An 11,165-nucleotide genomic window follows, 5' to 3' on the forward strand; every position below is an offset into this window, starting at 1 on the left:
GCATTGATGTGCCATCCTGGATGAGCTGCACTACCTGAGCCACTTGTGTGAGTTGTAGACTCCGTCTCATGCTACCACTAGAGTGAAAGCACCGCCAGCATTCAAAAGTGACCAAAACATCAGCCAGGAAGCATTGGAACTGAGAAGTGGTCTGTGGTTACCACCTGCAGAACCACTCCTTTATTGGGGGTGTCTTGCTAATTGCCTATAATTTCCACCTGTTGTCTATTCCATTTGCACAACAGCATGTGAAATTTATTGTCAATCAGTGTTGCTTCCTAAGTGGACAGTTTGATTTCACAGAAGTGTGATTGACTTGGAGTTACATTGTGTTGTTTAAGTGTTCCCTTTATTTTTTTGAGCAGTGTATAAAGGCAACATGTAAAGTTGGTCCCATGTTTCATGAGCTGAAGTAAAAATCCCAGAAATGTCCCATATGTACAAAAAGCTTCTCAAATGTTGTGCACAAATTTGTTTACATCCCTGTTAGTGAGCATTTCTCCTTTTCCAAGATAATCCATCCACTTAACAGGTGTGGCATATCAAAAAGCTGAATAAAGCCCTAGTGAAGAGGTCCCTACGCAATCACGTCATGTAGCCTAGGGTAGCTAGCAGTCTCCCTAGTCTACTGTTAATTCTGAATTTGAAAAGTGAGATTGCCTTTTCATATCAATTGTTAAAGGAGGCTATCTAGTTTAATGACCTTTATCAAGAAGAAAAATCCATAGAAAGATGAAACATCTAACCCGAATCAAGCCAAAGAACTGCCAGATCCAGAGGAAAGGAGTGAGAGGCAAGCTGCCCCTGATGGAGATGACTTAGCTAACAGCGCTTCTAATGCTGCCAGTTCAGTATCACCACGGCACCTCCACTTGCTATTTGGCCTACTAGCGAGTCAGACTTGGCGGGAACGGGAGACAGGAAGGATAGTGCATCCACCAATGAAGTCCCCGGACCCGGTGCAATTTGGACGGAGGCTCTGTTCGAGAACAAGCAAAACTATAACCCTTGGCCTGTCATGCAAAATTCGAGGCTGGGCTGTACAACATGCAAAAAGGTAGGGAGCTTGGGTCCGGAAAAGACTGGAGGGATGAAACTCGCAACAGAGTGGGTGGAATGTACAGTAACCTCCAACATTACAAGAAAACAAAGAGCCCTCAGAAAGAAACCTGAACATGCCCAAACCAAGGCCCATTTAGCAGCAGCAAGCATTGTACAAAGCTAAAGAGGACACCTTAAAAGGGCAATTCACCTTCTTTTCAACCGCATATTCATTATCTCCAGCACCAAAGCAGGGTCTACATATGTGACCGACTGGCTCAAATCGGTCTTATGTCAAATTTAAAGTGTTTTTTTTACATTGAGTCTGTGCTTTTATCCAGAGCTACAACATGGTATATCACACACTACAGTTGAGGAACAAAGGGAAAGTAATATTGCTTTGAAAGTTCATAAACTTATTAGAAAATTGCCTTTGAATGTTTTGGTACTACTACTGGAGAGCCCTTCTTTGTCGACACCCATTCAGCATCATTCACACCCTCTTAAGCTTTAGCCCCACCCATCTATTTAAGGGTTGATCCAAGCGTTCTGTACTAACAGCAGCAGTCAAGCACCCAGGCTAACCTGCTAGCAACTTCCAGACACAAATGAGAGAACGGCTCACTGAACATTACTCATCCAAGCAGAGCTGGTTAGGCTGTTATGTTACCCAGAGCGTTGGTGACTACAACTGTGCTGTCAGATTGTCCATTCGTAAATTCAGAGCGTTTCGCCAGAGCGCACACTGGCCAATGAGTAGGGTTGATCCGAACGGTCTGACCTCACAACGGCAGTCAAGCACCCAAGCTAACTGGCTAACATTGGCTAGCTTGCTAGCTACTTCCAGACACAAATGAGATAACACCCCACTGAGCATTTTCCTCGCCCTAGCAGAGCTGGTTAGGCTGTTTTCATGTTATCCAGAGCGTTGGTGACTAACTGTGTTGCTGGCAACAATTGAATTACGTTTTTTTTGCCGACGCTTACTGACACGGCAATATTCAACGGGTGTTGAGCGTTCGTATATTCATCAGTTATTCTGCACTCTGGCACACTCAAACAAGAGAGTCCTTTGATTAGACATGTAGCTAGCTAGCTAGGTAAACAATGAACCACAATCCCAACTCATGACATTACTACCCTGCATGAATCTGCAGGTAGCTAACCAACCAGGTTCAATGTTAGCTAGCTAACATAAGGCTATAACTAGTCAAGCAAATGGCTCTGAGATACGAATAATAAGATCATACACGTAACGTTAGCTAGCAAGCCAGCCAGCTAACATTAGCTAGCTAGCTAACAATACACTTTAACTTGAAATGAAAAGACTATGTCAAAATTAGAAACATGTAATATCTGAAAATGTAGCTAGCTAGAATATCTTACCCGTGGTCTGAAATCAGAGTAGATAGCCAGAGCAAATTTACCAGCTAGTACACCTATCAACAGTTGTTGGTGACATTCTATTGAAATGGATACTTGCATAGTGGAGTCCTTTGTTAAGACATGTCATACACGTAACGTTAGCTAGCTAACAGAACACTAACTTGAAATAAAACCACTTTCTGTCAAAATTAGAAACGTGTAGCTAGCTGGACTATCTTACCCGTATACATCATGGATGGATGGGTCTCCTGTCAGATGCCATGGTTGCCCTTAGTTTGACGATATAATCCAGAGACAGGTGTTTTCTCCATCTCCTTTGCTATCATACTCGAATTCCACTGATTTCAAAACTCGGGCCTCCAGAAAGTGGAGAGCATACATGTAACGTTAGCTAGCTAACAGTACACTTTAACTTGACATTAGGCTTATGCAGTTTTACTACGCGATACATTTTTTAAAAAGCCACGTTAGACAGGTTTACCTAGAAATACAGACCAGCTCAAATAGACAGAAGCGTGCTATATGGCAGACCAATTCAAACTCATCTCTCGGCATGTCCAGCCCACTCATTATCTCAGCCAATCACGGCCAGTGGGAAGGTTGCTTACTTTTTCTGTGGCTAAACCAACTAGGCTCTTGATTTAACAATTGTATTCGTATTTACAGATGGCATACAAGTTTGTTATTAAGGCACATGAAAGTTCACATGTTCGAGAAGACATTTCTGCCAAAAAATATACTTTGGATAAAAAAAAAAAAGGTTATGTTCAAACGGCTCTCCTGTGAAGTAGTGACCCGCGACATACGCCTAGTTTCCTGAAACGGGTCACAAATGTGAAAACTGCGCGTTTCTAGAAAAACGCTTCTCTGTGACATCACAGGGTAGGATTAAAAGTAAGAAAAAAAACAGTGATTTTCAAAACCGGCAATGATTTTCTAGCCAGAGGGAGGGTATTTTCTTGCTCCCCACATCACTGAGAATCTCACAATGTTTGAATATCACTGTTTTTAAAATGTTTAAACTTTTGATGATCTCGTCAGGCCCTTTTCTACATCAGCCGATGTCAAAGTGCTGTACAGTAACCCAGCATAAAACCCCAAACAGCAAGCAATGGCTAGGAAAAACTCCCTAGAAAGGCCGGAACCTAGGAAGAAACCTAGACATCCAACCAGGCTCTAAGGGGTGGCCAGTCCTCTTCTGGCTGTGCCAGGAGGAGATTATAACAGTACATGGCCAAGATGTTCAAACGTTCATAGATGACCAGCAGGGTCAAATAATAATAATCACAGTGGTTGTAGAAGGTGCAACAGGTCAGCACCTCAGGAGTAAATGTCAGTTGGCTTTTCATAGCCGATCATTCAGAGTTATAGACAGCAGGTGCGGTAAAGAGAGAGAGAGAGAGTGTCAAAAAACAGCAGGTCCGGGACAAGGTAGCCGTCATTTTACCGTACAATTTTTTTTTCTACAAAATGCAGAAATGCATGCAGACACTGGTATTGTACTGGAGATAATTAAAATGAGGTTGAAAAGTGGTGGAGCTGCCCTTTAACAGATGTCATACTTAACACTCAAAATACATAAAAATTGGCACTACAAGAGTTTTCCGAACAGCTTACAAAGGAGGCTAAACGTCACAGGCCCGCTCATGACTTTAAGCAAGAAATCAACTGTCAGGAGTTAAATGGACTTGACATGGGGAGAATTCTCCATTCCAATAACGCTGGCTGCAACACACAGCAACATATTTAATCCGAAATGAAGCGAAAACTATTTGAAAGAAAAGTATAGGGCGCTCCCAAAATCAGCTTAATGCTGGATGAGGCTACTAGTTTGAATAAGAAAAGTGCCTTGATTGTATATATCAGACTTCAGCTGGCAAATACGGACATACCTGCAAAAAATGTTTTGACCTTGTAGAACTGGATGATTTATCTGCAGAGGGATTAGTGCGTAATCTGTTATCTGCATTAGAGGGTGTGAAGTTGACTGACAACTTTCGATCCAAAACGCTCATTGGAATAATGTATGATGGTGTGCCTGTCATGCTGGGACGCAAGAGTGAAGTAGCAACCAGGCACCAGGCAATGTGGTAAAAGAGATGGGAGCTATCAATCATTTTAAAATAGTGATGGACAAACTATATGCACTTTATTGCGTATCTAACAAAAACCAAATGTAGCTGAGGCAGTGCGTAGATAGTTTAGACATTCAGCTGTGCAACTTGGCAGGATCCTGGACACTATATGGGTGGCATCCAGTTTTAGAACTGTAGATACTGTTTGGAAGCATTTCAACACAGCAGCTGAGGATGCCTCCCGCGACGGCGTGACTCGTCAGAGCTATAGTGGCCTTGCTATGCTCATATCCTTGCATGCGTTAACAATCTAGGCCTTGTGTAATGTACTTCAAGAACTGAGTTGTCACTCGAGCTGCAAAAGAGAAACTGCACAATTATTAATGCACACAGGGCTGTCTTCAGAGAAACAAGGGTGGTCAGTGCAACAGCACAGCAGCCAGGCTGACACACAACTCAGCCAGACAGGAACTCAGGAGAACTCTTTCCAAGGCGTCAAACTGAATGGCGGAAGACCCAGCAAAAGAGTCCTTAATCAAAGGGAGTTTTTTGAGAGCTTGGCGAGGAACTTGGAGGCTAGAATGTTCTCTCAAGGACAAGCAGTGAACAATACAGGACAATGCCAGTTCATCGAGGAGCTGAACGTACTTTGTACAGGGAAACAGAGAGAGAATCTCTCTGCCAGCGGTTTGGAATTGACAGTCCAAGCGGGCCTACAGACAGTACAGGGACACCAAAGGTAAAGGAGACATTCCAGATGGATTGAAAGAGCGGTTTGTGACAGACAGCACCATCCCCAGTGCAGAATGCAAGATGGGATTTTCTCGAATTAACCTGATATGCACCTCACTGTACACCACCAGAAACCGTGGATAGATGGAGAATACAAACAGTGTAGTTATTCCCTCCGCAAAGCAATCAAGCAGGTTAAACATCGGTATAGGGACAAAGTTGATTCCCAGTTCAACGGCTCAGACACCAGACGTATGTAGCAGGGTCTACAGACAATCACGGATTACAAAAGGAAAACCAGCCACATCACAGACACCAACATCTTGCTTCAGGACAGGCTGAACACCTACTCGCTTTGAGAATAATACAGTACTACCGACGCGGCCCGCTATCAAGGACTCCTTCTCTGTGGCCGACGTGAGTAAGACATTTAAGCGTGTTCGCCCTCGCAAGGCTGCCGGCCCAGATGGCATCCCTAGCCGCGTCCTCAGAGCATGCGCAGGCCAGCTGGCTGGTGTGTTTACGGACATATTCAATCTCTCCCCATTACATACTGCTGTCCCCACATGCTTCAAGATGGCCACCATTGTCCCTGTACCTAAGAAAGCAAAGGTAATTTAACTAAATGACTATCGTCCCGTAGCACTCACCTCTGTCATCATGAAGTGCTTTGAGAGACTTGTCAAGGATCATATCACCTTCACCTTACCTGTCACCCTAGACCCACTTCAATTTGCTTACCGCCCCAACAGATCCACAGACAATGCAATCGCCACCACACTGCCTTGTCCCATCTGGACAAGAGGCATACCTATGTAAGAATGCTGCTGATTGACTATAGCTCATCATTCAACACCATAGTACCCTGCAAGCTCATCATCAAGCTTGAGGCCCTGGGTCTGAACCCCGCCCTGTGCAACTGGATCCTGGACTTCCTGACGGGTTGCCCCCAGGTGGTGAAGGTAGGAAACAACACCTCTTTGCTGCTCCTCAACACTGGGGCCCCACAAGGGTGTGTGCTCAGCCCCCCCCCCCCCCCCCCCCACACACACACACACACACACACAACCTCTCACTCATCAACAAAACAAAGGAGATGATCATGGACTTCAGGAAACAGCAGAGGGAGCACCCCCCCCCCCCACATTGATGGGACCGCAGTGGAGAAGGTAGAAAGCTTCAAGTTCCTCGGCGTACACATCACTGACAAACTGAAATGGTCCACCCACACAGACAGTGTAGTGAAGAAGGTGCAACAGCGCCTCTTTAACCTCAGGAGGCTAAAAAATGTTGGCTTAACACCTAAAACCATCACAAACTTTTACAGATGCACAATTGAGAGCACCCTGTCGGGCTGTATCACCGCCTGGTACGGCAACTGCACCGCCCACAACCGCAAAGCTCTCCAGAAGGTGGTGCAGTCTGCCCAACGCATTACCGGGGGCAGGGGCAAACTTCCCGCCCTCCTGGACACCTACAGCACCCGATGCCATAGGAAGGCCAAAAAGATCATCAAGGACATCAACCACCCGAGCCACTCCCTGTTCACTCGCTATCATCCAGAAGGCAAGGTCAGTACAGGTGCATCAAAGCTGGGACCGAGAGACTGAAAATCAGCTTCTATTTCAAGGCCATCAGACTGCTAATCAGCCATCACTAGCACATCAGAGGCTGCTGCCTATAGACATAGATTAGGAATCACTGGCCACTTTTAGAAATGGATCACTAGCCACTTTAATAAATGTTCCATATCTAGCATTACTCATCTCATATGTTTAAACTGCACTCCACACTATTCTACGGTATCTTACTCACTTTTAAATTGTGTTTACATATTGCGTCACCCATCTCATATGTATATAGTGTATTCTATACAATGCCACTGTATCTTAGTCCAATGTCGCTCTGACATATGTGTATATATACACTCTTAATCCATTCCTTACTTAGATTTACGTGTATTTTGGGTTTATGTTGTAAAACTGTTAGATATTACTTGTTAGATATTACTGCACTGTTGGAGCTAGAAGCACAAGCATTTCGCTACACCCACAATAACATCTGCTAAACACGTGTATGTGACCAATAAATTACATTTTGACCATATCAGGACAACTTTTTCTGAACCTTGTTGGCCTACCCCTGACCAAATTCAACCCCTTATGTGAGGTCATGGATTGCTAAAGGACAAAGATGTGGCAGAGACACCGGCAAAAAAACTGGGAGAAGAAACACGAGTGAATGGCTGTCTTGTGGGAGGTTTTGGAAAACTAAGGATGGCACATATGTTGTTTTTGACAAACTTGTTCTGTACTGTGAAGTTAATCTGAATATGCGCTTCATATCATCACATAGGCAAGCGGCAGACCTATATATTTTGATATGTGTGTTCTGCTGTATTCTACATTGACATATTTTATCAGAAATTGTAAACTGGGTGGTTTGTTCCCTAAATGCTAATTGACTGACAGCCACCGTATATCAAACCGTATAACACGGGTATGATTATAAGTTTTTTACTGCACTTATTACGTTGGTAAGTGGTTTTTAATAGCAATAAGGCACCTCAGGGGTTTGTGGTATATGGACAATATACCACGTCTAAGGACTGTATCCAGGCACTTCTCGTAGCATTGTATATAATATACCGCACACCCTTGGGCCTTATTGCTTAATGATATATGAAGTTCGGGCATGTAAAGCTCAGAGTTGAGTATGTGGGCATATGCGTATGGTGAGTGTTCTGCAGTGACATCTAAAATGCTTGGAATTAATCAGCACCTTGGAGAGCGCTGTCCATTTTAGTGCCATTGTACTGAGTGTATTCAGGTAAAAACTATGAGACCATATTAATGTCACTTGTTAAATCCACTTCAATCAGTGTAAATGAAATGGAGGAGACCGGTTAAAGAGGGATTTTTAAACATGGAGACAATTGATACATGGACTGTGTATGTGTGCCATTCAGAGAATGGCCTTTGAATGGGGTATGGTAGTAGGTGCCAGGAGCACCGGTTTGTGTCAAGAACTACAATGCTGCTGGGTTTTTCACACTTAACAGTTTCCCGTGTGTCTCAAGAATGGTCCAACACCCAAAGGATATCCAGCCAACTTGACACAAATGTGGGAAGCATTGGAGTCAACATGGAACACTTTCAACACCTTGTAGAGTCCATGCCCCGACGAATTGGGGATGTTTCGAGGGCAAGAGTTGGGGGGAGGGGGGGCAACTCAATATGAGGAAGGTGTCCTTAATGTTTTTTACACTCAGTGTGTAGTAGGCTACCTAGCTGTTTCATTTGTCTTCTGCGCTGTTAGGCTGTTTGCCCCACAGCTGAGTATTGGCAAATGTAAACTCAACAAAAAAAGTGTCACTTTTTCAGGACCCTGTCTTTCAAAGATAATTCATAAAAATCCAAATAACTTCACAGATCTTCATTGTAAAAGGGTTTAAACACAGTTTCCCATGCTTGTTCAGTGACCAATGAACAATTAATGAACATGCACCTCTGGAACGGTCGTTAAGACACTAACAGCTTACAGACGGTAGGCAATTAAGGTCACAGTTATGAAAACTTAGGCCTTTCTACTGACTCTGAAAAACACCAAAAGAAAGATGCCCAGGGTCCCTGCTTATCTGCGTGAACGTGCCTTAGGCATGCTGCAAGGAGGCATGAGGACTGCAGATGTGGCCAGGGAAATAAATTACATTGTCCGTACTGTGAGACGCCTTAGACAGCGCTACAGGGAGACAGGACGGACAACGGATTGTCCTCGCAGTGGCAGACCACGTGTAACAACACCTGCACAGGATTGGTACATCCGAACATCACACCTGCGGGACATACATAGCCCATCTGTAAACAGCCCATCGAACTACCTCATCCCCATACTGTATTTATTTATTTATCTATCTTGCTCCTTTGCACCCCAGTATCTCTACTTGCACATTCATCTTCTGCACATCTACCATTCCAGTGTTTAATTGCTATATTGTAATTAGTTCGCCACCATGGCCTATTTATTGCCTTACCGCCTGTATCTTACCTCATTTGCACTCACTGTATAGACTTTTTTCCCCTACTGTATTATTGACTGTATATTTGTTTATTCCATGTGTAACTCTGTGTTGTATGTGTCGAACAGCTGTGCTTTATCTTGGCCAGGTCACAGTTGTAAATGGGAACTTGTTCTCAACTTGCCTACCTGGTTAAACAAAGGTGAAATAAATAAAAAAAAGTACAGGATGGCAATAGCAACTGCCCGAGTTACACCAGGAACGCACAATCCCTGTGCTCAGACTGTCCACAACAGGCTTAGAGAGGCTGGACAGAAGCCTTGTAGGCCTGTTGTAAGGCAGGTCCTCACCAGACATTACCAGCAACAATGTCGCCTATGGGCACAAACCCACCGTCGCTGGACCAGACAGGACTGGCAAAAGTGCTCTTCACTGACGAGTCGTGGTTTTGTCTCACCAGGGGTGATGGTCAGATTCGCGTTTATCATCGAAAGAATGACCGTTACACCAAGGCCTGTACTCGGGTGCGGGATTGATTTGGAGGTGGAGGGTCCGACATGGTCTGGGGCGGTGTGTCACAGCATCATCGGACTGAGCTTGGAGGGTCGGGCTACCTCGGAGGGTGAGGGCTAGGGCCATTCCCCCCAGAAATGTCCGGGAACTTGCAGGTACCTCGGTGGAAGAGTGGGGTAACATCTCACAGCAAGAACAGGCAAATATGGTGTAGTCCATGAAGAGATGCACTGCAGTAGTTAATGCAGCTGGTGGCCACACCAGATACTGACTGTTACTTTTGATTTTGTTGCAATTGCATGCCAATTGCACGCTCCCTAAAAAAACTTGAGACATCTGTGGCATTGTATTGTGCTACAAAACTGCACATTTTAGAGTGGTCTTCTTTTGTCCCCAGCACAAGGTGCACCTGTGTAATGATTATGCTGTTTAATCAGCTTCTTGATATGCCACATCTGTCAGGTGGATGGATTATCTTGGCAAAGGACAAATGCTCACTAACAGGGATGTAAACAAAATTGTGCAAAACATTTGAGAGAAATAATATTTTTGTGCCAATGGAAGATTTCTGGGATATTTTATTTCAGCTCATGAAACATGGGACCAACACTTTACATATTGCATTCATATTTTTGTTCAGTATAAAATGCTGTGAATAAAAGGCAGCGCTGCATGGTCGATCCTACATCTGCATTGGTCGTGCAGAATTTACGGTGATACAGGCTCTGCAGAAGTCAGGGCATTCATACTTCTCGCGCTTTGCAGAGCAGCGCAGAGCTGTTAAGCAGCGCTTTTATGAAGAAAGTTGTCAAGGAAGTGAGTCTGCGTTTATATAGGACTTCCCGCCCCCACCTACCATCAACCAATCATGTTAATGCACAGCTATACGGAGCTCTCTGCATTGTTACACAATTTGGGAGGCACACGGCGAATGAGTACAGAACTTATTTTGGCCTCTGCATGCCTCCGGATGCTCCGCAATTGCGTCACACCCTCCATATGGCGCCTTCGACCACATTTTCGGATCAAGCATAAATTGTCTTTTAATCAGCACCGGAGAGCGCTGTCCATTTCAGCACAACTATATAGTAAGCTACCTGGCTGTTTGTGCTGCTATGTTGTGTTTGACACTTTTTTTCATTCGTTCCAGTACCTCAGAACACCCCGGTTCACCCCCCCCCCCCCCCCCCCCCCCACGATCAATTTTGTTCTGCCACCTCCCGATTTACAAATAAAGCCCAGATAAAAGAATACCGGTACACACATATTGACCAAAAATAGAAACATTGGAAAGCTATCAAAAAGCTAATACAAATGGTAAATCTGTGGTCTTTGAATCTTAACTGGAATGTTGCCCCTCCGTAATTGATGGCAAGGGATTACAACTACGACTCATAATA

General features: G+C 44.4%; 1 pseudogene; it reads right to left on the minus strand.

The window, feature by feature from the left end:
• The window catches only part of LOC115161478 (PMS1 protein homolog 1-like), a 60,532-nt pseudogene that overhangs the window by 21,427 nt on the left and 27,940 nt on the right, over positions 1-11,165 (minus strand).

This window comes from Salmo trutta, chromosome 24 (assembly GCF_901001165.1).
Source record: "Salmo trutta chromosome 24, fSalTru1.1, whole genome shotgun sequence".
Taxonomy (NCBI): Eukaryota; Metazoa; Chordata; class Actinopteri; order Salmoniformes; family Salmonidae; genus Salmo; species Salmo trutta.